The 27,692-nt window shown below is 38.3% G+C and overlaps 1 protein-coding gene across 13 annotated transcripts in view; it reads right to left on the reverse strand.

The window, feature by feature from the left end:
- Positions 1-27,692, reverse strand: part of Sox6 (SRY-box transcription factor 6) — a 604,948-nt gene that overhangs the window by 556,794 nt on the left and 20,462 nt on the right. The window lies entirely within an intron of this gene.

A 27,692-nucleotide genomic window follows, 5' to 3' on the forward strand; every position in this document is an offset into this window, starting at 1 on the left:
GCATAGTCTCTAAGGCAATAAATCTATCGCACTTAAAGAAACGAAGGGTAATTACTACCACAGAATTAGAATAAGGCCAAAGACCAGCGATGTCGTTGAGTCTCTGGATTAACTCCACAGTCAAATAAAGTTTTATTTATTTAATCATTTTTTTACATCTTGAACGGAAAGTCAGACAAAGATTTTTTTAAACTTATTTCAGAGCTATTCGCGTCTTTTGAAACACGTTCTAGAAGGTGGGGGAGGGTACTGGAGGGTCTACCTTGTTCAAACGCTCCCAAAGACATCAGCTGCGCACCGGCACTGACACCAACCAAGACAATGCGTGCCGGGGAGCCTGTCCAGAGCCGGTTTCTCCCACTCCACCCTCCTCCGCTCTCCTTTCAATAGTGGAGCGTCCTCCGCTAGCCCACCACTGCGACTCTGCAGCAGGGCAGCTGCAATCTGAGAGCCTTACCTGCGGCAGTGCGAAGACCCAAAAGAAACCGTCTTTCGCTGCCACCAACACCCCGTGCCATTCCTACGCACCCCTCCAAAGTCCTGTAACCATCTACTTCTTCCATCTGCCCACGAGAAACTGTAAACCGGATTTCCCCCCCGCCACGACTGAATGGAAGCTCTATACGGAACTGACTTCTGGATATGCCCTAGGTTGAGTTAAAGCGATGTCTGGAAAGAAAAAGAAGGGGAGGAAAGTAGGAGGGGGCAGCTCAAGCCCTGTCCAAGTTAGTCAGAAGGCGGTGTTAGGCGGGAAGCGCCTACTGAAGAAACAGCTGGGCTACACACTGGCCATACAGATCGCAGTTCTAGGAACCGTGTCCTTCGTCCCAGAGGTAAGACTGTATGACTGTCGCATGCTTATTCTTTTCACTGTCTGTGTCTCTCTTCCCCACCCACAACTACTCCTACCCCTCGGGTCGGCCTGCGTGCATCCTGGAGAAGGACTCCAGCGCTGTGAAGAGCTATGTTTTCCAGACCCACTCATAAATTGTGGTTGTCACTGAACAGAGATCTGCAAATCTGCTGTATGCGACAGCGACCAAACCCTCTGTCCTGCCAGTTCCCCACTGACCCAGAACACAGGCACAGTGGACGGGAGCCCCAGTCTCCTGGGTCGCAGAGCCCGAGGGCCTTGAGGACCCAGGTGATGCTAGGAAGTCTCAAGCGTCCCAAACGGGATGGAGCTCGAGTTTCCATCCCAGAAGCGCTTCTGCCTGCTTCGGGCACACATGTGCACGCAAGACACACACACACACAAGCACGCACGCACGCACGCACGGCTGACATTTCGGCCCAACGACCCATCTTCAAGAGTCCCTTAAACAGTCATTTCGGCCCTCTGGGGAGCAGCTGGGAAACTGAAATTCGTGGATGAGCCCCTGGGTGCCAACCGCCAGTGCAGTCGGGCTTTGTTTATGTGCCTCGGTCGCCACCTTGAGGTGGGAGCGCAAGAGTGCGCTGGGCTCAGAGCCTCGAGGACCCACCGTACAGATGTCGCTAGCAGCTAGGGCAACCTCCGGGGCAGTTTAAAAGAAAAGCCCAAGAAAGACCCCCTGGAGCAGAGGAGCCCCGGGGACAGTACTGTCTTGGAAAACCCGGGCCAAGAGATGGCAGGGCAACACCTGCAAAATAGCTAATGTCATTCTCTCAGCAGAATACAAAATTGGAGTTAGAGAACAGATCCGAGGCAGGGACTGCGGTTCGGGAACTTTGGGCACTAACTACCCAGGCTAGCTTGAGATGCAGTCTGGGCTCCCGTAGAGCGATGGACCGACCCTACGCTCTTCTGCAAGGACCTGGCTCAAGGTCCGCAATCTTAGGTTGCTTTGCTTCCCATCTCCAGGAAGGGAGACAAAGGTCTTAGAGATGCAAACATTCCCCAAGGTCATAAGGAGAGGTCTGTAGGTGAGAACTGAGGACAGAAGAGAAACATTCAGACAGCACGGCTATCTGCTGCAAAAGCTGGGTCTAGGGTGGCCCAATTTCCAAGAAATCGGTGCTTCCAGGTGTGTTAAGAATGGGTTTGGTAAAACTAAGTAATGTGTTATTAATTGTATCACCTGCTTTCCATCTCCTGTCCTGCCATCTTCTGAAGCCCGTTTTCACTCGCTGTTCTGCAGATAATTTTGCTATCTGGATACTAAGATTTAAAGAGCCCTCTTGCTGACTCCTGCAACAACCTACTGCGGTTGTTCTTTGTTGTTCCTGGAAAACTGCCTTCAAGGCTTGGAGGCATCTTACAAGGCCATCCCAAAGGGCCTCCTCAGAGAAGTGCCCCTAGGGCACTCCTGAGATTTTTTTCACTGCTACTTGGGTACATAAATGTTATTTAAATATGATGTTTTACAAAAGAAGAATTGTTTAAGAAAAAGGACACTTGGGAACTATTTTGAGTTATATGAAAGCTTAAACCAGAGCTGGCTGACACCAACTGGGGCCTGCCAGTATTTGGCCAGCAATAAATAAATAATGAAATAAAATTTGTAAATAGGTCCACAGCAATCTGATCCTAATGGCCAACAGGAAATGTTTTCTCTGAAAGGAGAAGCAACAGGCCTCTAAGGCAGACCCTTCTCTTCTGATTCATGCCACAGCCCAGCAAATCAACAGTGCCTTCACTCATGTGGAAAGCTGAGTGTTATTGAATACAGTACTGAATTTTCCTGGGGAATCCCAATTATAGAAACACCTGTGCTAAGTAATGTTATTCTAATCCACTATGAAAACTGTAAGTATGTAATAGCCCTCAAATCATCTCATTTCTCAGTCACAGTGGGGTGGGCCAACTTCATGGAAGAACATTAGACTTGTACAATGCCCCAGAGCCTTACCTCAAAGGAAGCTTGCCTTTGCTATACATAATTCTGGCCATTCATTTTCTCTTAAATGGAAGGGGTATACACTGGGGCCAACATAACTGGCAGAAAGCAAGCTTAGGTAGAAACATCAGTTAAAGAAACTGGGGCACACATTGAATGGGCAGTCAGAGACCGATTCCATGACTTTTAAACAAAACCCTTGCAGTATAATTTGACATTATTCAATGGACACACTTCACTTTATTGTAAATAGAATATTAATGGAAAATGTAATGAAATTAAACTATCATAAATAAAGGTATGGTAGGGAACCATTGTAGCCCTCTACCAGCACTCCAAAACCCATATAAATCAGCTATACTTCAAAAAATATCAAGCTAACCTTTTTGAAATGCTCCGTGAAAGAAGGCATCAGGACAACAGCCGATTTACCACTGAAGGCTACTGAAGCTAACACTGCTGAAATGGCCACATGAAAAGAGAAAGGCTAATCACACATCCAAATGTTTCTCTGACATTCTACATGGAATTGTGGGATTTTTTTAACCAAAATAAAAATGATCCAGGTAATTAGCACATGTATCACACACACACACACACAGAGAGAGAGAGAGAGAGAGAGAGAGAGAGAGAGAGAGAGAGAGAGAGAGAGAGAGAGAGAATACAATGAAAGGTTATATTTCAACCACAGAAGTAAACTTTCCTCACTAAAATTCCAAGTACCCCTCACAATAACTGTGATACTGTGTTATCTTTTCACCATCAAATGAAAAGCGTTCACACTACCTCATAGGTGCTGCTAACTGGCTAAAGAGACTGAAGTTTGCTATTCGCTAACATGACTGTCATTCCATTTAGTATACACTCGAGTCACACCAGAAACACTGAACAAATCAACATGACACTGATTGTAATGCCTCATAAAAGACAGACAAGGGCCCACTCCCCAGTAGGTGCCAGGAGAGTTGCTTACTGACATTACCTTTCTGAAGAAGTCTGAGTATTTGCCTCAGAAATTTGATGATTTATGCATTGTATTTTTAAGACTGAATTTGGTATCCCATAATTTTAAAATTTGGTCCTTAACAATCTTTCTTCTCAAACTATGGATCACTTTTTAAAATGCCTAAATATAGGATTTCTGTTGCATATGTGTTATTTCATTAAGTGCCTAATATGTGAAAAGGAAATAATTAAAAGCATGTTAACCAAGAACTTATTTTTTGTATTTTTATAATTCAATAAACATTAATAAAAAATGATTTTTATAAAATATGCCAGCAAAGTATTATGTTTGGCGTTTGATAATTCCATATGATGTTATATTATCTTATTCAGTATATACTATTTAAATTAAATTACCTAGTTATTTTTATCAACCAACAAATTATACATATTTCTAAAATACAAATTCTTAAATTATATATTTCTAATTTATCAATTAATATATCTAAAAGCATCTTAACAAGAGAGTTTATGGTTATATGCAATTCTAATAGCATAGTTTATTATAAAATCAGTTCTAAAAAAAATTCAAACTGTATTTCAAATCAAAATGTTTAATATAATTGCCAGGCTAAATGTCTTTAACCTGATACATGCCTTTATCACATATCATAATCATACATATATGATAGAGATGTTGGCTTCTTGAACTCAAACAATACAGGTTGAAGGAATAAGCCAATGTTCCCAAGGATCTGAATATTCACTATTATTTAAGTAGCTCATTGGATGTTATTTTTATTAGAATTTGTTATATTGGGTTTGAGTATATTCTTTCCAATAGGGGTGGAGAGGGAAACAGCCATGTTGAAAGTCTGCAGCATGTGTTCACCCCACACTCATTTCTATCTCTTCAAGAAAAACGAGAATGAAAAGCTTCTCTCGTGCATGCTTAAAAGTTCAGGAATTGGAGGCTCTGGGGAAAACGTTCAAACTCAAGAGTTCATACAAAAACCTCTTTTAATTGTATGTAGCATGCTACCATCAGACTTTCAAAGTTGATGAAGCTCAGTACTAAAATGAATATTAAGCAAACAAGTGCTGACTACACTCACAAGAATTAGCATACTTCAGATTATAGTTTATAAATTTTTAAGGACATGAGCATCATGATATGGTTGTCATAGAAACTGCAACAATATGTCACTTAAATTAATTTTCTATGCAGTATAAGGCCTAGGCCTACATCACTCCAATACAAGTTTGAAAAGCAAAAGAAATTCAGTAAGGGTCCAACTTCTACCAACTTAGAAAATGATAAAGCACAAGTTTAAAAAAAAAAACAATACTTTCTAATTACATAGTAAGATGGAAATTTAATAAAGGTTATAAAATGCTTCTAAATGAGTACATTGTAAAAAAAAGTTTTTATTAATAATCAGCTACTTCTCTTAGTATTCCTTACTCTTGTTACATGGTCCTATTTATAGGTAACAAAAATTATTGGTTATTATGTGTTACTTAATTATTAAATTATGGATGCTCTTTATGTTCTTGAGAGATGGGTGCAGTTTCTTTCACATTATAAATTCAGAACAACTAGACCAGAATTTTAATATTTTTAGTGATTATTTCAACAGTCCCTCTGATTTAGAAGGAAGTGTCACTGCATTACTGCAAAAACCTTCATAGTATATCACTGCCAGGGATGCTCTGGTGACATTAATGGCTCAATTATTGGAACAGAAAAAGCTTATGAAAATAAAGCATATTTCCCAAAGAATAGTTATAGCAGAAGATTTGAAGTCCTAAATTAATCTGTCTTTTGGGCTACCAAATACCTTTTCCTTATATTTTCTATCATTGAACATTTCAATATGTAATATACCCATGAAAAATTTGAATATACACATTATATATTTAAACTCTTATTTATCTTGTATATTTTGTATGTAGTTTAGTCTTTGTTAGTAATAATTTCAATTAATTACAGAAAGAAATTTCATAAAACTATCAATAAAAATATTGTACTTCTAAAATTAATTTTTGAAAAGTGAATGAAGGATAGCACGTTTTTTAAAGTCTGAAAAACAATCTGAAAGGGAAAAGATAAATGTATATAACATATTCTTCTTGATAAGATTAAGAGGATTCCAAAGCTTTTAAATGCAAGTTTTCCTGACAATTAACAATGAAAAGCAGATGTTTACAAAGCTGTTTCCTATGCTGTCTTAAAAGATGATAAAGGATGGTTTGTGGATAGTAGGAACGACAAGCCAGATAACTGCTTGCCGGGTGTGTATTTAAAAAGCATTTTCATTGGCTCACTTATTGTTAATAGAGAAAGAAAACACTTTGTGCTGCACACACTGTGTGACTGTGACTATAGAAACTGCCATCGTAAAGTCCTCAAAAACTCTTCAGATGTAATTTACAAAGATAATAATAACACAGAATTATTTCACTTCTCTGAATGCCACACATTTGCATACCAGGACTTCGTACAATGTAGTCATAATGCACATTCATAATGGCAAGGGCTCCATAGCACTTTAGCTGCAGCACACGATCTGTGCATTACACAATCTGTCTCACCAAATTCTACTCACTGTTATCTAAATGTCCATCTTAGTAAGCCAGGTGTTCAATGCATACAGAACTGAGGGACCCCATTAACCACTGCAGCACCATTGTAAGAAAATGCCAGGAAGGTGAAAACCATGTGACCTTGAAAACAGTAACAGGCTATTACATGGGAAAGTTTCAAGTGAATATTTTTTTAAAGTTATATGTGATAACCACAGGCCTTTATTACCAGAAATAAACTTCAAAGCTTGCTGATGTTCAGTGTCTAGATGGTTTTGATATTATCTATTGAACCAAGCATGTGCTAGCTGATTTTAATGTTTAATTTTTTAATATTCATTTTGGGGTTTTTGTGGGGGTTATTTTTTTGTTTTTGTTTTTGTTTTAGCTTTTTGTTGGTGGTAGTGGGTTTGGGTTTAGTTTGGTTTGGTTTGGTTTGGTTTTTCAAGACAGGGTCTCTCTGTATAACTCTGACTGTTCTAGAACTTGCTCTGTAGATCAGACTGACCTCGATCTTGCAGAGATCCACTTGCCTCTCTCTCCCAAGTGCTGGGGTTAAAGGCTGTATCACCACTGCCCGGCCACTTCTGATGCTTTTTATATTTGTCAAAATGGAAAATATATTTTTGAAGCACAGTGAGGAGAAAAATAAAGCAAGAAACACAACTTGTAACATTACCTGGATGAAATAAACTGAGCATAAATACCTAATTAGGAAAATTTTTGAATACACTAAAATATTTATGTTAAAATTAAATTTGTATTTATATGGAAAAATATGACAGGTAATTTTTGTCCCTACAGCTTAATAAATATCACTAACCAGTAGGCATTTATTCTTGTGAATACTATTGCTGAAATTAAATATATTTCACCATGAACTTTCAATTCATCCTCAAATTATGGTAACATATAAAGTACATTCACATACTTGGCTTCATTCAATTAAAAAGGGTGTTTTGAAATGTAAGTTTAACATTACATGAACATTGCAATGTATATTAAGACCATGATACTGAACCATAAGGAAAAAGGAAACTCTTTTAGCCAACAATATTTTAGTCCTTGGTATTATTTTGTTAGCTAAAAGATCACTAAAATCTCCAACAGTCTCTCTATGACCCTATCTTCATATAACGTTTAATATACAACAGAGAAAAGCTTGTAAAACTGCCTTAGTTTGTAAAAAGTCAAATTAATGAAAAATCTAAATTTTACAGATGGAATTCCAAAGTTTTTACTCTCATTCTCATTTTCAAATAGCTCTTTAGGATAACATTTACCCGCTAATGTTTAAGAAATAGTTTGCAAAGTCAATAAGATATTTGCTTTTATGCCCGCCTTCTCTCTCTCTCTCCAGGGCCTTACTGTATCTCAGGATATCCTGGATGGAACTCAGTATGTAACCCAGTCCAGGCTTGCCTTGAACTTTCAGTCATCCTTCCTCAGCCTTTCAAATATCACTGGTGTTTTCTTGTGAGGGTGAATTATGTATATGGATTTTTTTTTAAGTCAGAAGAGCTTCCAGAATGACAGGAAGTGAAACACACTGTTAACATCAGCAATGAAAAACTTTTTTAGGTACCAGACTGCTCTAGTTAGCTTTCTGTTGCTGTGAAAAACACCACGACCAAAAGCAACTTAGGGAGGAAAGGGTTTATCTAGATTATATTTCCAGGTCACAATCACTCAATGAGGTAGTCAGGGCGGGAATTGAAGCACAAACTAAGAAGGCTGGTGCATTATCTATCTATCTATCTATCTATCTATCTATCTATCTATCTATCTATCTATCTATCATCTATCTATCTTCTATCTATCTATCTATCTATCTATCTATCTATCTATCTATCTATATGTCTCTCCAATGTCTGTCTCTGTCTCTTTGAGTAAAAGATCATGATTTTATTGTCTTCATAACAAAATCAGCTTAGAACTGGATACTTGGTCCTTTCTCTCCTTATAGCCTTTAAGTTCAGAATGCTCACACATCTTACTAGCCAGAATTCTCTTAGAATCACAGTGAGGCTCAACACACTCAAGTCTCAAAACAATCTTCTTTGTAGTTTTAGTTGTTTTTTTGTTTTGTTTTTTGTTTTTTGTTTTTACTGGAAAATAGGCTTAGTCTGCCCACCACAGCCACTCTGTTTCCTGTCATCCGGCCACTTTCCCTGGGCAGACAAAAAACTCTTGCCCTTCTAATCTGTCACTTTGGTGGGGCTGGTGCTTGCCACATTTCTTGCAGAAAATCTGGCGGGTCTTAGGAATATTCAACATTTGCAGGAATGATATTGGTATAGAAAGCTGTTCTCTCTTACATTCAGTACCTTTCTTAGACAGCTCAGGCCCACCTGTCCGATGATGGACCCTCCCACAATGGACTAGGCCCTCCCACATCAATTGGCAATCAAGAAAATGCCTCACAGACGTGCCCACAGGCAAATCTGAAAAGAGGTTTTAAGACTGGGTTGTGTCACACTAATTTGTTCTTATGTTTAATCTATTTCCTATTATTGCACAAATTCTTCTCTAACAGTTATTAGAAGTACTATTCATTTATTCTTTGACAAATCTGAGCACACAAAATGTGAACTTCAGCATCCTGCTTTCATTTTTATCCCTACATCTGGAAAAGCATCAAAATATAAATGTTTTTTACCAAATGACTAATATTTATAAACATACAGAAGAGGTATCTTGCAATGAGCAGATGTCTTTTGGTCTGTAATTACAGGTTCTCTCCAACTTATGATGGCCTGACTTAAAATTCTTCAACTTTGCAATGGTAGAAAGTGATACATAGCCTTGAATACTCATCTTCTTCTGGGGATTGTTAAGACCCTCTACTGAGATGCTGGACAGCCACAATGAACTTCTAGTCAGCCATATGAACATGAAGGACATAAGAGACCAGCACGCCATATTACTAGCCCAAATGGCTGGTAGTTCGGGTTATTACATGCATTTTTAACTAGTGATACTTTCAGCCTGTAACAAATTATGTTTTCAACTTGTCATGGGTTTATCTGGATGTAATTCCTTACATAGAAGACATCTGCACTACTTCATAAGCAGTTACAAATTCAGTAGCTGATAGTCTACTGCATTTCCATAGAAGTGCTCAAGTACTACTGCAAATTATTTTATGAAAAATTCAGGAGTACTAAGAAAATCAGGCCCTATCTAGATTGTGAGATAAGGTTGCTAAGATCCAAGAAGAGTAAGAAAAAGAATCATAGTATCTGGATCTCACTGGTACAGGGCACACAACCCTCAAAAATCATTGCAATAGATTCACTGCATGCTGCATCAGATACGTGGAAAGAAATGGTCATTCAACTGTCCCAAGAGGCAGAGTCTACCCAGAAGTGGGAATAAAGCATCATCTTTGCTGAGCATATATGGGTGTACATAAAGACAAGCTAAAATACTAGAATGACATTGTACTAGACAAGATGCTAACATACAATCTAATCAACAAACTTTGAAAATACCTTATACAGATCATCCAACTGTAGGATTTTTTCCACTGCAATGTCCTAGAGTACATATATTGACAACTCTCCATTTACATCATTCCTGATTCCTGAGTACCATTGCTTTTCTTATTTTTTTTTAAGATCTGTTTTTATTTTATGAGCATGTTTTTTTTTCCCCAAATGTATATCTGTACACCACATATATGCAGTGCCTATGGAGGCCAGAAGAGGGCGTTGGACCCCCTTGGAAACGGAGCCACAGATGGTAGTTAGCAACCATGTAGGTGCAGGGTATCTCTCCAGCCCCCTAAGTACCACTTCCTCACTTACTGTTGAGAAAACAAAAGCACCTCTCATAGCAGGTGTCCTAAAAATTCCTGTACATGAAGATTCCACAAAACTCAATCAGAATCAAGAACCTTGAAATTTCTTTTGTTCATAATCCCAATGTATCTGGTCTAACTATTTTTCTGCCTAGTCCTGATTTCTCATCTTTGAAATACACATATTTTTTTTACTTCGTTACAGAAAATCAATGAAAAGGGTGTTTCCAGGCCAACTCATAAAGAATTTCATTTTTTATTCTTAATTGATTTTCTTAAAGCAATGCTTGCAGAAGATAAAAGCTAACATTTCACTAAAAAGCTTATGCAATACTAGGTCCCTGCCACACCCTCCTCCCTCCCATGTGTGTGACCCCCAGCAATCACAGCCAAATCCTCTGGCTTTCTTTTGATATTTAGCTCCACATTTTTTAAATGCCACGCTTTTAAATGTACCATAAGGTTTTGCACATGTGCTGATTTCTTTAGTCACTACCCAAGGTCTTCTTGTTTTGACAGATGAATATTTAGTTCTCTCATATCTTCTCCCCATTTTCTCTGTATAATAATGCAATAACCTGAGGCTGAATAAATGATTCAGCAGTTAACAGCACATACTGCTCTTTATAGAGGACCACAGTTCAATTTCCAACACACATATCAGACAGCTCACAACTCCCTGTGAAGTCAGTTCCAGGATCTGACACCTCTGACTTGTGAGGGCACTTGCATTCACATACACATAATTAAAAATAAAAACAATAATATAGCTTTAATCTAATTCAAGCCAGTTCTTCCATCATCATACAAAATAAATTTGTTTACAGAAGAATCAATCATCATACTACAAGTACATATTACTTTTTATACCTTTTTTTTAGTTTTCCTGTTGAAAACTCTGTTTATAAAATTTACTTTCTCCCTCTTGACCTATCATCACTTTCTCCATATTTGTCTATCAACATTATTTCCCCAATAGTCAAATATATTAGTTAATGTATGCCACTTACTTTGGTAACTATCTGTGTCAATTTTGCTGGATCACAATGTCCAGGTATTTAGTCCAATATTATTCTTAGAATTTCTGTGAGGGTGTGATAGGTGGGTGTCTTAGTCAGTGTTCTATTGCTGTGAAGAGACACCATGACCATGACAACTCTTATAAAGGAAAACATTTAATTATGGTGGTTTGCTTACAGTTCAGAGATTTAGTCCATTATCATCATGGCAGGAAACAAGGCAGTATGCAGGCAGACATGGTGCTTGAAAAGGAGCTGAGAGTTCTTACATCTTGACTCACAGGCAACAGGAAGTGGTCTGAGATACTGGGTGTGGCTTGAGCATATATGAGACCTCAAAGCCTGCCCCTACAGTGACACATTTCCTCCAAGAAGGCCACACTTACTTCCACAAAGCCATACCTCCTATAGTGCCACTCCCTTTGGGGACCATTATCTTTCAAACCACCACAGTGGACTTCATCCACTTGGTTGAAGATATCAATAGAACTAAGCACTGAGCCTCCCCCAGGGGACAGTCCTTGGACTATAACTAGGACATTGTCCTTCTCAGTCTCCAGGCTGACTGTCATCTACTGTATTCTAGACTTCAGTGTGACACTGAGACAGCTGATTTCTGGTTCTATGTGACCTACTATTTTCTCTTTCTGGATGCCTTCAGTTCCTGACACTTTTTTAATTATTTCTTTTTCTTCACAATTCGGTTTTCTATTCTCTTTGCCTGGAATGCGTTGGACTTCTAAAATGATTGTCTGATATGTGAGCCTCTTCTTTGCTTCCCATCATCTCCTTATCTTTACCCTAGACTCCAGGTGCTTCTGGGAAGGCTTTCTTACTCTTACAGAAGAACACAGGTCCATAAAGACCCTTTACCACCACATCTCTAAACTTCCTCCTTTTAAAGGTGGCTGTCATTCCTTGAATGGCAAGAACCAGGAACCATTTAAGTACAAGGATGAAAAGGTAATTACAAAAAGTCAAAAATATATAAAACTGTTCCCAGTAACAACAATAATGCTACAAATTTGTAAAATGAGATTTTAACTGAATAACGATAGCTAAAGGATGGAATCTAAGACTTCAGTGACAGTACTGCACTGTTAACCAGCCTAAACTTCAAAACTCCAGTCTTATAAAATACATTCATTGCTTAAGACATTGTAGTCAAAAGCTTTCCTTGATGTTATGTGATGTGAACATGATAACCACTACACTATAGAGGACTCTCACTATTATGGACTCACCAAAAGTATCCAGATAATGCTAATCTCAGCTCTATTCAGGATGCCAATGTCTATGTATATTATTAGCAATATGGTTTCCCTCCACCCCAAAGTTTCATGCATGGAAAGCTTGCATGACTGCAGTGTGGTGTGGTGGAACTTTCCAGAGGTGGGACCAAATGGAAAGTATTTAGGGCCTGGGGGCTCCAGCCTCTCCGTGCATTAATGCTGTCCTGAGAGACTAGGGAAAATATGGTAAAAGTGAATTCGTTCCCATGACTGTAGGTTGCAAGATGAGGAAGACAAGGAAGAGGAGGAACAGCAGCAGCAGGCCTAGCTCCTTCCTGGTTTCTTCCTTCCTTGAACACAAAAATCTGCCCCTTTGCACTTAACCAGTTACCATTCTGCTTTTCCACCACACTGTGAGACAAGTAGTGCTCACCAGAAAGCTGGCAACCACGATGTTTGGACCTTCTCATCACCAGACTTGTGAGACAAATAAACCTATTCCTCTTCTACATTACCCAGTATCCAGTATTTTGTGATAATACAAAATGGATTAAGACAATTACTCTTTTCTGTATGTCCAATCAAAATTCCAGTAACACTTGAAGTTCTGCCCATTGGGTTCTCTACACCCCTTTAAAACTGTGGGTCCTGGAGTCATGCACTACTCACTGAAAACAATTGGCATGTGTTCTCACAAAATGTCACAGCAAGAGGACAGGACATTGATTTTTTTTTTTTGTCATATAATACTTTTATTTATCCTTAATCACACTTGGTGTTTTTGATCATTTGCTTAATAAAGCCAAGCTCTGTGGTGCGTTCCTCTTATCTAACAGCTGGGAGGCTCAGAAAAGAGGATCAAGAGTCAAAGGCCAGCCTTGAGTACACAGTAAGATCCTGCCTCAAACAAACAAATAAAAAACTACGGCAACCACAAAAGTCCTTAAATGATTCTGATCAATGATACAGTGTCTCCCCTAAAAAACAGTATTCCTGCTGGGCGGTGGTGGCGCACGCCTTTAATCCCAGCACTCGGGAGGCAGAGCCAGGCGGATCTCTGTGAGTTCGAGGCCAGCCTGGGCTACCAAGTGAGTCCCAGGAAAGGCGCAAAGCTACACAGAGAAACCCTGTCTCAAAAAACCAAAAAACCAAAACCAAAAAAGAAAAAAAAAAAAAAAAAAAAACAGTATTCCTACAAGCTTACAGATAATCTTGCTTGACCATGCTCAGTTATCTTTTGGTACAACCTGTCTCACCTTGGATGGGCAACTTCCAGGAGAAAGGAACTACAAGAGGGAAACACAAGCCCTGTGCTGTGATCATTCCCGTGCCTATATAGGGTGGAAGCCATCTTTCTTCTCTGGTGTCCCTTCAACCACCCAGGTGGGAGAGAGGCTGCCCCTCGATGTGTGTGCCAACACAGTCCTGTCTGCTGAAAGATCAGGCTCTTGTCTCTTTTTCTGCCTTCAGTCTCTTTACACAGTCCCCAAAATCTAACAACCAACATGTTGCATTCTGAAAACTGTATTATATTCCGTTTTAAACTTTCTAAAAGAATAAGCATAATACTCACTGTAACTAGAGAAATAATTTTAAGGTTATTGGAAAAAGGTTTTTTTAAAGACTCCCACACCCTGCCCCAGACAAGGAAATTGAATAGCCTCAATGTAGTTTTCAACTTTTTTTGTATTTATTACAATGGATATGCATATATACAAAGAAGCATAAGGAGAAAAAGCCAGAAAGACACACAATAAATTCAGGTTTCAACACTAAGTAAGATAGAAACTCATCGCTGGACTTCCTGCAGAGAAATTACATGACATTGTGTTTTTACATTGTTCTAATACAAATCCTAAAGGGGTAAAAAGCAAAGAAATCAGAGAGAAGTTTGGTGAAATAATCCCAGGAGAGAAAGATAATCACCTCAATGGGGTCAAACTTGAGATGGCTTTTGAAGAAGGAGCTATGGGATTTACTGAGGACTCTCAGAACTACATGAAAGAGTCCAGTCTGTTTGCCTATTCTTTGGCTTGATTGCCTGGGAGGGGCTTTCTATTTGAGGTTTATATAATATAGACAAGATATAATCCTCTGTCAGATTAGTAGATAGCAAAGATCTTCTTCTATAGGCCAGTACTTCACTCTGGTGATTATTTCTTTTGCTGCATAGAGCTTTCTTATTTCATGTAATTCCATTTGTTAACTCTTGCTATTGTCTCTTAGGCTATTAGAGTCCTATTTGGAAAATCCTCACTATGATTTATATCCTGTAGTGCTTACCTTACTTTTTCCATGGTAACTTCAAACTTTCAAGTCTTGTTTGTTTGTTTGTTTTTGTTTTTTGAGAGAGGGTTTCTGTCTCAAAAAATGTATGTATGTCCCACATAGCTCTGGCTGTCCTGGAACTTGCTCATAGACAAGGATGGCTTTGAACTCAGAGAGATCACCTACCTCTGCCTCCTTTTAAAGGCATGCACCCCCACCACCTGGCAAACTTTCAAGTCTTACATTAAGACACTTAATTGATTTTGACTTGGTTTTTGCTCAGAAAGGGAGTGGGGGTCACATTTCATCCATCTGCATGTAAGTATCCATTTTCCCACAGCATTTGTTGATGAGGCCAACATATCTCTAATAGTTGACTTGGTCCATTTGCCCCAGAGCAGATGGCTGTAGCTGCATGGGTTTATTTCTGGGACCCCATTCTGTTCCAAGATCACTGTGTCTGCTTGAATCAGTGGCTGGAGATGTCATCACGATGACATACATGGTGTACTTGGACATCAGGTACTATGAATGACACTCTCAGCATTGCTCTTTCTACTAAGATTTCTTTGACTCTTCAGGGTCCTTTGTGATTCCATGTGAGTTTTGGGACTTTTTTTCTGTTTCTGTGACGAATATTGGAGTTTTGGTGGGGACTGCAGGGACTCTACATGTAGATCACTTTTGGAAATGGGAGCCAGTTTCACAATATCAGTTCTCCTCATCCATTAACATGGGATATCTTTCCACATTCTAGTGTACTCTTCAGTTTCCTTCTTCTTTGTTTCACGGGGTGCTGTTTTTTCAGAAGTCTTACCCCAGCATTATTATTCCTCAATGCATTTTATGACTGTTGTGAATGGACTATTTTTCTTGATTAGTCTTTCTAGGCAAATTCATTACTGATCTTGTATGCTGATTTTGTATCTCACAACTTGGCTAAAAGTGTTCATTAAATCTAAGAGTTTTCTGATGGGATTTTTGGGGACCTTTAGGTATCAGCTCACATCATCTGCAAACATGAATAATTTGATTTCATTCTTTACTATTTATATCATTTCTTTCTTTATCTTGACTTACTGTTCTGATTAAGGACTCAAGCACTATACTGAAGTATGAGTCGTCAGAGTGCACACCCCTGTCTCATTTCTGATTTTAGAAGAAAGGCTTTAAGGTTTTCCCTAGTTAGTATTAGTTTGCCTTAGGTTTGCCTTACAGCCTTCATAATACTGAGGAATGTTCTTCCTATTCCTAGTTTCCTCAGAGAGTTCTTCATAAATGGTATTGGATTTTGCCAAAAGTCTTTCTATACCTATTGACATGACTGTGTGATTCCTATTCCTGAGTTTATGTGCTGTATTACATTTATGGATTTGCATATGTTGAACTATCCATGCATCTCTATACAACCAACTTGATTGTGTTTATAAACTTTTTGATAAGGGAAGGGGTGGTGATCTCATTTCATCCATCTACATGTAAGTATCCATTTTCCCATAGCATTTGTTGAAATGGCCATTGTTTCTCAAATAGTTGATTTAGGCCTCTTTGCTTGACAGCAGAGCTCTGCTGTAGCTGAGTGGGTTTGTATCTAGGTCTTCTATTTGGCTCCAATATTTCTAAGCAATTTGGTATATATGTAATTTATTGAGAATTTTTGCATCTATGTTCATCTGGGAAATTGGCCTATAGTTTTCTTCTCTGCTGGATCCTTGCTCAGTTTTAGTATCTGGATAATGTTCATAGAGTGAATCTGATGGAATTCCTTCCCTTTCTATTTTATGGAATAGTTTCAGGAGCATCTGTTAATTCTTTTTTAAGATAATGGTAGGATCTAGCAGCAAATTCATCTAGTCCTAGGCTATTCTTGATTGGAAATCTATTATTGCTTCAGTCTTGCTACTTATTATGAATCTATTTAACTTATCTATTTCCTCCTGATTTGATTTTGATAGGTTACATGTTTCTGTGAATTTATCCATTTCTTCTAATATTTCAAGATATTCCTTAAAGACCTTTAATACTTATTGTAATGTCTTTTTCATCTCTAAAAAGAGTCTTTTTAGAGACTTTATTTGAGTTCTCTCTCTCTCTCTCTCTCTCTCTCTCTCTCTCTCTCTCTCTCTTTCTCTCTCTTTGTTAATTTGGCTATAAATTTGTTGGCATGCTTATCTTTTCAAAAACCAAACTCTGTTTTATTGGCTCTTTTTATTGTTTTCCATCTCCATTATATTAATTTATAATCTGCTCTTTATTATTTTTCTCCACTTATTAATGTGGGCATAAGTTTACTCTTATTTTCCTAAGTCTTTTAGTGCATCACTGAATTATTCTACTTATCCTTGGTTTTTATTGTTTTGTTTGTTTGTTTGTTTGTTTGTTTTTTGAGACAGGGTTTCTCTGTGTAGCCCTGGTCATTCTGGAACTGGCTCTGTAGACCAGTTCAATACTGGTCTCAAACTCAGAGATCTGCCTGCCTCTGCCTCTGGAGTGCTGGGATCGAAGGCATGAGCCACCACTGCCTGGCTAATCCTTGGGTTTTTTTTGGGGGGGGGGCGGGGGTAATATATACACATTCATAGCTACAAACTTCCCTCTTAGAACTACCAAAGATTCAGGTAAGTTGATTTTGTACCATTTGATTCCAGGAATATTTTAATTCCCTCCTGAGTTTTTTAGTGGCCCACTGTTAATGCAAGCATGTTCAGTCTCCATGTGTTATTACAGTTTTTGGATTTTCCTATTGATTTCTAGTTTTATTCCATTATCATCTGAGATTACTTTGAATTTTTGTATATGGAAGATTCTATAAACATCTGTTATGATCATTTTTCTCTATGATGCTATGTAACTCTAAAACTTGTTGACAGGGTGGGAGGTCTGGATTATCTATTGATGACAATAGGGTTGAAGTCACCTAGTATTACTATATCTGGAACCTTCAGAGCCATCTGATGCTGTGGTGTCTGTTAGTGTTTGTTTTATGAAACTGAGTACACTCATGCATATTTACAATCATTATATCTTATTGACAGACCATTTACTTCTATAATATTAATTATTCTCTTCAAATATATTAATATTCTTCTTTTCTGATTTTGACTTAAAATATGCATTGTTTAGTAGGATGCCTATTGCTGCTTGGTATGTGAGAATTTCATTTCATCTGCAATTGTTTTTGGCCAAGATGGGAATATTATACATTTCCTCCTGACAAGGACACTGGTGGCCATATGCTGGCCAAAGAGCATGGGGAAAATATCTGTGGCATTTCTGGGCATAAGCTTTAACAGCCTGTAAAGGATGTGTTATTTACTCCTTTTCTTCTACCATGACAACTAGGAATGTTTTAAGTACAGATTGGCCTATCTGCCTAAATCCAGGTATGAAGAATACAAATGCAGAAATGACTGGTCAATCTGATCCATACAGAACATATAAAATTAGTAGAAAATACAGCTTTGTAATTGCACACTAATGATCCTATAGGATCACCTGTAATTCAGCTTAGTGGTTTGTACTTAACTTAGTTAATCCAGAGTGAAACAGACACTTTTATAACTTTCTTCTAACTTATTCTCTTTTTTTATGTGCACATTTGTCTGGGTGAGGATGTCAATTCCCCTGGAATTGGAGTTACAGACAGTTGTGAGCTGCCATGTGGGTGATGGGAATTGAACCCAGGTCGTCTGGAACAGCAGCCAGTGCTCTTAACCACTGAGCCATCTCTCCAGCCCTGGATTTATTCTTACTTATGGACTCCATTGTGTGCTCTCCAAATTCACGTGTTGAAACCCTTAACTCCCAATGTGACTGACTATATTTGGAATTGAGGCCTATATTGAAGTATGCTGGTGAGCTTTCTGTCACTGTAACAAAATATCTGAGATAATTAGAAAGAAAAAAAACTTTATTGTGGCCCAGAATTTTGAAGGTCCTCAACTATTACTGTCTTCTTTGCTGTAGACCTGCAGAAACACAGCACTGGGTCAGAAGTGTGTAGTTAAACAAAACCATTCACATCAGAATCCAGGGAACAAGAGAAAAAGAATCCATTTTCCCATAATCCCCTTTAAGCATACACTTAGAATGACCTAGAGACTACCTACAAAGTCTCATCTCCCAAAGGTTCCATCGTCTTTGAAGAGTATCACCCCGAGGACCAAACCTTGAGTGCATGAACCTCTGCAGAACATCTGACATTCAAACTCTTCCAAGCCATAAGGGTGGGCCTGGCCCTACAGGAATTGTGTTCATATTTGAAGAGACAAGAGAGAGCCCAGACTTTTTCTCTGCCCACCATGGCAGACATAGTAGTAAGACTTTCATTAGCAAACCAGGAAGACAGAACAGAGCTCTTCTAGCCTTGAGTTGGGACCTCTAGCTTCCAGAAAAGTGAGCAATGCACTTCTGCTGGTATTATGCTTGCGTCTTTTTCTGTAGTGTTCTGTGATGGCAGCCTGAGTAAACCCAGGCAATTCTGTTGTTCTCTCCTCTAACTTCTTCTGTTGAGCTTCTCAAATGTATTGATCGATTTGATGCTTTTCCTCTTTTCTAATAAAAATACTTTAAACTATAAAATGTCTGGGCCAGGGTACAAGTTAGTGCAAGAGTATTTGCCTGTATGTACAAGGCCATGATTCAATGTCCAATAATGAAAAATAAAATAATTAAAAGTATTTTTTAAATAAGTTAAAAAATAAATTTTAAAATAAATGTCTGATAAACACTTTGTGTGCTATTTCATAACTATTAAATTCTCAACATTACATTTTAATGCTTTCTACAATATTGACCAGTTATTTTCATGTTTTAAAATTTCTGGAGGCAGAGGCAGGCGGATCTCTGTGAGTTCGAGGCCAGCCTGGTCTCCAAAGTGAGTTCCAGGAAAGGCGCAAAGCTACACAGAGAAACCCTGTCTTGAAAATCCAAAAAAAAAAAAAAAAGCATATGGAACTTCTGGCCGGGCGGTGGTGGCGCACGCCTTTAATCCCAGCACTCGGGAGGCAGAGGCAGGTGGATCTCTGTGAGTTCGAGGCCAGCCTGGTCTACCAAGTGAGTTCCAGGAAAGGCGCAAAGCTACACAGAGAAACCCTGTCTTGAAAAACCAAAAAAAAAAAAAAAAAAAAAAAAAAAAAAAAAAAAAAAAAAAAAAAAAAAAAAAAATTTCTGAATATGTGGGGGGGTTTTTTGGTTTTTGTTTTTTTTTTTTTTTTTTGAGACAGGGTAGCCCTGGCTGTCCTGGAACTTGCTCTCTAGACCAGACTGGCCTTGAACTCATAGAGATTCACCTGCCTCTGTCTCCCAAGTGCTGGGATCACAGGTGTGTGCCACCACCGAGGGGCTTAGTTTTACCTATCCTATTGATCCAAGAGTTAATGACATTTAGACTAGAGGATTCAGTATGATTTTGAATCTGTTAAGATTATTTTGAGGTCTAGTATATGCTCAATTTTTAAATATATTCCATGTGTAACTAAAAGGAATAAATGTCACCTAATTGTTGGATAAATGCACATTGGATTAATCATGTTGTTTTCAAATCTCTTGTATCATTACTATATTATATCTGCTTGACAAATACTGAGAGAGATGTGTTAACATTATTTGCCAGTTTCTCCTTTCAGAGCTAGAAACTTTACAATGATATACACTGAAGTCAAATTCAGTTAGAAGAGTACATGCTTAAAAGTTTAACATGGCAAAGAGAAACCCTATCTCAAAAAAGCCAGAAAAAAAAAGTTTAACATGGACTGGAGAGATGGCTCAGTGGTCAGGACAGCTTGCTGCTCCTCCAAAGAACCTGACTTTATTTCTCAGCACCCACATTAGTTGGCTCACAAGTACCTGCCATCCAGCTCCAGGGGATTTGATGCCTTTTTCTGGTCTCTGAGCACCTATACAAGTACACATAAATAAAAATAAAATCCTTTTAAAGTGAAAGTTTAATATTTTGAGTTACAAATGATAACATGCACCTATAATCCCAGCATTCAAGAAGTTGAGGCAGGAGGATCCCTAATTTTAGGCCAATATGAGCAACACAGTGAGACCATGTTTCATAAATAAATTAAATTTGGATTTACTGTTGTTTCATAACTTTTATTTGCTTTTCCTTTTCTTCCATATATAGTTCTTTTAGTTATTTGAATAATTGTTTCCATTCTTACTTTGTAACAACATGTTTTATTGCTACTTTTTAAATTAAAAACATTATTTGAATTTGAGGAGGAAAATTAATTTTTTTTTTGTTTTTGTTTTTCAAGACAGGGTTTCTCTGTGTAGTTTTGGTGCCTTTCCTGGATCTCACTCTGTAGACCAGGCTGGCCTTGAACTCACAGAGATCCGCCTGGCTCTGCCTCACAAGTGCTGGAATTAAAGATGTGTTCCACTGCCACCCAGCAAACTAATCATCTTAAATAGTCAAAAATGTAATATATTATTAGTAGTCTCTTCTTTTACTATCATACAATTACTTTATCTCTGATGATTTTTATTTCCATAGTTTACAACCTCTATGAATTTAGTTACAATGTCTTTCTAATTCTATTTGGCTGATATATTTTTAACATACTCTGTGTTTTTACACTGTCTTTATGTTTCATAAATATCTCCATAAGTCCCACACAGATATATGATATTCTCAGATAATATGTAATAAGCAACAGTATATCTGCGTTTTTCAGCATTATATCTACATAATCATTCTGTTTTGTGTGTTCTGATGAGCTGCTTTTTTCTTTTTTTTTAAAGATTTATTTATTTATTTATTTATTTATTTATTTATTTATTATGTATACAATGTTCTGTTTGCATGTATTTCTGCAGGCCAGAAGAGGGAGCCAGATCTCATTACAGATGGTTGTGAGCCACCATGTGGTTGCTGGGAATTGAACTCAGGACCTCTGGAAGAACAGCCAGTGTTTTTAACCTCTGAGCTATCTCTCCAGCCCATGCTTCTTTCTTTTTTTAATCTTTTTATTGATTGTTTGTGGTGCTGTTTCTCTTGTTCATTCACTCTTTCCTTTGGGTTCACTGGGCTACTGTGTGTTTTAATTTTGGTTTTTCTGACTGATACTTCTAAGACAAAGTTGAAGGAATGTGGTAAAAATGGGCATCCTGCTCTTTTTGCAGATCTTAGGAAGAAGATGTTGGTGGTTCACATCTGGTACCATGTCAGCTGTGGGCTTCTTTATGGCCTCTCTCTGCCATCAACCTATACTTAATTTGTTCAGAGTTTTTCTCATAAAAACTGTTGAATTCTAAGGAATGTCTTTCTACATCTATTGAGATGACCACATGGTTTTTATGCATCATTCTGCTAACGTGAGGTATCACAATTATGGATTTATATTGAACCTTCCTTGTACCATGTGATTAATAGATCACGACATCTCATCCTCCTGTGCCCTATTGGTTGGGGATTGCTAGGGTTCTGTTTAGATTTTTTTTTTTTAATCCAAGAATACTTGTCCACAGCTTTCATTTTGGGGGTGTTATCTGATTTTGTTGCCAGATAATTTTGTCTTTATAGAATATATTTGGAGGAAAGAATTTCTTCCACTTTGATAAGAACTGGCATCAAAAAAAAAAAGAATTGGCATCAATTCTGAAAAGTTGAATAAAAATTTAGCAATGCGTCTGTCTGGTCCTGGGCTTTTCCATGTTGAGAGATCTTTTTTACCCATTCAATGTTGTTTGGGGGGAAAGTCTCTCTTCTCTCTCAATCTTCTTCTTCTTCTTCTTCTTCTTCTTCTTCTTCTTCTTCTTCTTCTTCTTCTTCTTCTTCTTCTTCTTCTTCTTGTTCTTCTTCTTCTTGTTCTTCTTCTTCTTGTTCTTCTTCTTGTTCTTCTTCTTCTTTTCTCTCTCTCTCTCTCTCTCTCTCTCTCTCTCTCTCTCTCTCTCTCTCTCTCTCTCTCTCTCCTCCCCCACACCTGTCTGTCTGCCTCTGTGTGTGTGTGTGTGTGTGTGTGTGTGTGTGTGTGTGTTCATAGCATGCTTGTGGAGGTCAGAGGACAACTTGTGGAAATCAGTTCTGTCTTCCATCATGAGGTTCTGGGGGAGAAACCTCGGGTCATCAGGCTTGGTTGCAAGCATCTTTATCTACTGAGCCATCTCATAGACCCCGAGCCCTCCATTTCTGAAGGATGTCTTTACTGCATATGGTAGTTTTCCCCACATAGGCACTGTATATAACCCTGCTATCTCCCCCGTCTATACTGTGGCTTCTACAGAGAGAGAAATTGCTGCTAAGTACAAACACCCTTATGTGTTCCTTTCCTCTTGCTACTTTGGGGTTCCTGTCCTTGCCTTAAACTTTGAGAACTTTATTATAATAGGTCCAAGGGTAGATTTGGTTGAATTATATCTGACTGGTGCCCTTTTATCTTCCTCTACCTGGGTATTTACATCTTTCTCTACGTCTGGGGAACTTTCTGTTATCTGTTTTGAACATGTTTACTATCCCTTTGGTATGGTCAAGGCTCACTTGAAACCTAACAGCCTGAATACTACTCAGTGTGATCTACACATGTAGTTCTCTTCAAAATTTTTGGTCTTTTAATGCTATACCAAACTTCCTGTGTGTTTCCTTCAATCCTCCTCATTCTTGCTTTGTTTGGTTTTGTTTTTCTCCCTCAACTGTGTATTTTCAAATAGCCTATCCTGGATCTCATTGATTATTTCTCCTGTTTAATGTATTCTGCCATGAGTGCCTTTCATTGTGTTTATCATTTTATTGAGTGTACTTTTTAGTTCAAGGATTACTGTTTGATTTTTTATTACTTCAATCTTTCTGCTGTTTCTCTGATAAAGCACTGAATTGTTTCTCTAAGATTCCTTGAAGTTTATTGGGTTTCTTTAAAACAACTCTTTGAAAAAAATGTTTCCCCAAGTTCATACACGTTGACAGCTTTATGGCCAGTTTTTGCTGCTTTATTCTAGTACATTAGATAGGATGCTCCTGAAATCATGTTGGTATATGAAGAGATCTGCACTTTGAATCAATAGCTATTTATTATCTATTTGTAATCTGGCTTTGTGGCTATCCTCCCAGAAATTCTAAGCAGGATGCTTCCTTTCACAATAAGCCATTGCCACTATTTCTTCCTAAGGCAAGGTTTACTGTGGCTACAATCAGTGTACTGCTACTATTTCAGCACTAGAGGGATCTCCAAGGCCACATTTGCCAAAAATCCAGCTCATGTGTTGTTTAGGATGCTCTGAGGGAGTGCTTTTAAAAGGTTAGTGTATTCTTGCATGCCTCCTCCACTTGGAAGATTCAACACATGCAATCAATAAATGTGGTATCACACCAACAGAATCAAAGATTAACCACCATATGACCATCACAATAGACGTAGAAACGGCCTTCCTTAAAGTTAGCTATCCATCCAAGAGAAAACCAGTCAATTTATGTACTTTAACATCATAAGGGCCATTTAGAAGCCCACATATAGCATAATACTAATTGTAGACATGCTGAAAACGTTCTCTCTAAAGTAGGACAAGATAAAGATGCAGACTTCCATCACCTTTTTGTACATGCTAAATCCCCAACCCCCAATTCAAATGCTTTCCCCACTTTCATTCAGCATGTTCCTGAAGTCCTCACCAACACTATCAGACAGCAGAAATAAATAGAGGGTATCAAAACCAGAAAGAGGGTGTTAAGCTGTCTCTGTCCAGAAAACATGATATGGGAATCCCTAGGAGCCTACCAAACACCTGTCAAAATGATAAAAGTTACAATGTTGCAGGATACAAAACCCAATATACAAAAATCAATAGTGTTTCTATAAACTAATACTTTTTTGAAAAGGGAAATCAGGAAAACAATCTTGCTCAAAATAACTAGTAAGTACATAAATAACCTAGGAATAAATTTAACCAAGGAAGTAAGAGATGTGTACAACAAACATGATGAAGAGCTAGGGAAGAACTCAGTCTATAATGGCATTCTTGGCAAGCATGAGGACCTGAGTTTGATCCTCAGAATCCATATTTTTTTTAAAAAGAGAAAGTGAGGAGCTAGAGCGGTGACTCAGCAGTTAAAAGCTCTTGCTGACTCTGCAAGAACAGAGGACCTTGGTTTGGTTCCCTGCACCCATGTCAGGCAGCTCACAACTGCCTGTACTCCAGTTCCAGGGACTTCAATGCCATCTTCTGGTCTCTGTAGGTATCTGCACATATGCAGCATATTCCTCACAGACAGACAGACAGACAGATAGACAGACAGACACAAATACACACACACACACACACACACACACACACACACACACACAAGTTAAAAATAAAAACACAGTCTTGGGAGCTGGAGAAATGGCTCAGTGGTTAAGATTGCTTGCTGCTTTTCTAGAGGATCTAAGCTGAGTTCCCAATACTCATGACCAGCAGCTTACAGCTTTCTGTTACTTCCTTTACAAGTAATCTGATGCATTTCTGGCCATCACAGGCATCCAAACACATATCATCTACACTCAGACACATACACATAAATAAAAATTAATATAAACAAGTAAATAAATAAATCTTTTTAAATATATAAAGATGGTTGGCACCTGAGGAATGATATCTAAGGTTGACCTTTGGTCTCCATGTGCACATGCACAGACAAGCATGAGCACCCATACACGAGCATACTCACATACAAAGTGACAAAAACACCAATGAGAGCCACAAAAGAGGGACCAGAGTGTAGTAGCTCAGTGATGGGATTCTTTCTGAGCATGTGAGGCTTGGGTTCAATCTCAAGAACTGAGAGCAAAGAGGGATGCTGAAAATAACACACAAAACATGGAAAAGACATGTCATATTCACAGATTGGAATAACCAATATTCTTAAAATGACCATATGACCCACTATGATCTTTAGATTTGATGTTATCCTTTTCAGCACATCAGTGACATTCTTTACATAGAAAATATAATCCTCAAATGCAAATCAAAACTACACTGAGATTCCATCTCAGCTCAGTCAAAGTGGTTATCTTCAAGAAATCAAACAAGTTTTATATGATGGCACTTTATATGCCATTAGTAAGAATATAAATCAGTGCAACCACTCTGGAGGTTATCATGGAGGTTCCTCAAAAAATTAAATAGATAGTATGACCCAGCTATATCCTTCCTAGGGAATTACTCCAAGGATTTCAAGTCAGTGTCCCACAGTGACACAAACACATCTATATTTATTGCTTTACTATTCACAGTACCTTAGGTGTCCATCAACAGATGGAAGGATTAAAAACTACAGTACATATGCATTGTGGGATTTTGGTACCCTATAAAGAATACTGAAATCATGGCATTCACAGGAAAATAAATAAAGCAGAAAATCATGTGGTACGCAAAATAAACCAAACTCATAAAAACAAATATCACATTTTCTCTCATATGTAGAACCTAGACTGAATTATGTGTGTGTGCATATTTATGACATGAAAATGGGAAGGTGTCATTCAAAGGAGAGGAAGAGGTCTCAGGGAGTGGGAGGAAAGCAGGAAAGAGCAATGCAGTCTGTGTTATGAAGGCAGGAGCAGCGACTGGGAAGAGGAAGGGACCAGCAAGAAGAATGGAGCAGGGACAGAGAAGGACAAGGTGGCAAATAAGAACAAGGCACGATTTTAGATATATGCATGAGAATGGCACAATGAAAGCCATTTCTTTGTATGCTAAACTAAAAGTTAGCTTTAAAAAAAAAACCTGGAAACAGCCAGAATGCCCTTGAGCAGCAAGTGGGATCACTATACAATGGAACACTACTCAACAGAGATGGGACCCACACATACACACAGGACACAGGTGGATATCAAAGGCATTATGCTGAGTAAAATCATTCCCCTCATAGGATTGTCTCCATGAGGCAAAACCTAATGTCAGGGAACATGTGTTAGTCAAGCACTGAGAAGGGAGCAGGCTTGGTGCAGGAAATTAACTTGCATACACTGTTTTGTACCGATTGTGGTGGTGGGTATATGGAACTGTACATACACTAGGAACTAGAAATACACTAAGTCATTGACATGTTCATTGTATGTCATGCTAGAATTTCATAATAGAAATAAAATTTAAATGAAGACAAATATGCACAAGGCTTTGGTCAGATGCCCTAGGAAGCATATGACAGCATCCAAGTAGTCGCCCTCCTTTGCTTCCCATTTTCATTCTCTGAATATTCATTCTCTCAGAAGCATGGCTATACATTTAAATACCTTTATCCATAAATGGAATATAAAGGATTTTGTATAAGATTATTATAAAAGAAGAACAAAGTCTTCCTGACTACTTATGTATACATTTAAGTGCATAGTTATTATAAGGGGATCTGAAGAATGGGCCCTGTTCTGTTGTGAACCTCTCTAACTTTACTTCTCACCAATGGCTACCAAGGCATAAGAATTCTTCCCAAGTTAAATGTGGACTTGATAAAAACACAGATCAACTCTTCTGGATAATCTAAGTTACAACATTATATAGAATGTTTTGGGATATGAAGACAACTTAAGGGCATTCAGATATTTTCTTGGCAGCTTTTAAACGCATTATTTAACAGAAAAAAAAATTCTCTTTTCCACAAAGCAGAGACTGAGATCATCTAGCTTTCAGCCCTGCTCATTACTCTCATGGAAGTTGGAATCTGCCAATCACAAAAAGGTTCTTCTCTTCTGCCTCTTTGTGTTTTTTGTTTTTTGTTTTTTTTCGAGACAGGGTTTCTCTGTGTGTAGCTTTGCGCCTTTCCTGGATCGCACTCTGTAGACCAGGCTGGTCTCGAACTCACAAAGATCCACCTGCCTCTGCCTCCCGAGTGCTGGGATTAAAGGCGTGCGCCACCACCGCCCGGCCCTCTTCTGCCTCTTAAACAACAATATGAAACTTGCCCATCAGATGCCCACATCCATCATCTCCATCCCTGTGTCAAGCACTGCCGTCTCCTTATGATCCTCTTTCTAATTAAAATGAAAGATCATGGAGCTGGAGAGATGGCTCAGCAGTTAGTACTGGTAGCTCTTCCAGAGGA

Source organism: Peromyscus maniculatus, chromosome 1 (genome assembly GCF_049852395.1).
Source record: "Peromyscus maniculatus bairdii isolate BWxNUB_F1_BW_parent chromosome 1, HU_Pman_BW_mat_3.1, whole genome shotgun sequence".
Classification (NCBI taxonomy): domain Eukaryota; kingdom Metazoa; phylum Chordata; class Mammalia; order Rodentia; family Cricetidae; genus Peromyscus; species Peromyscus maniculatus.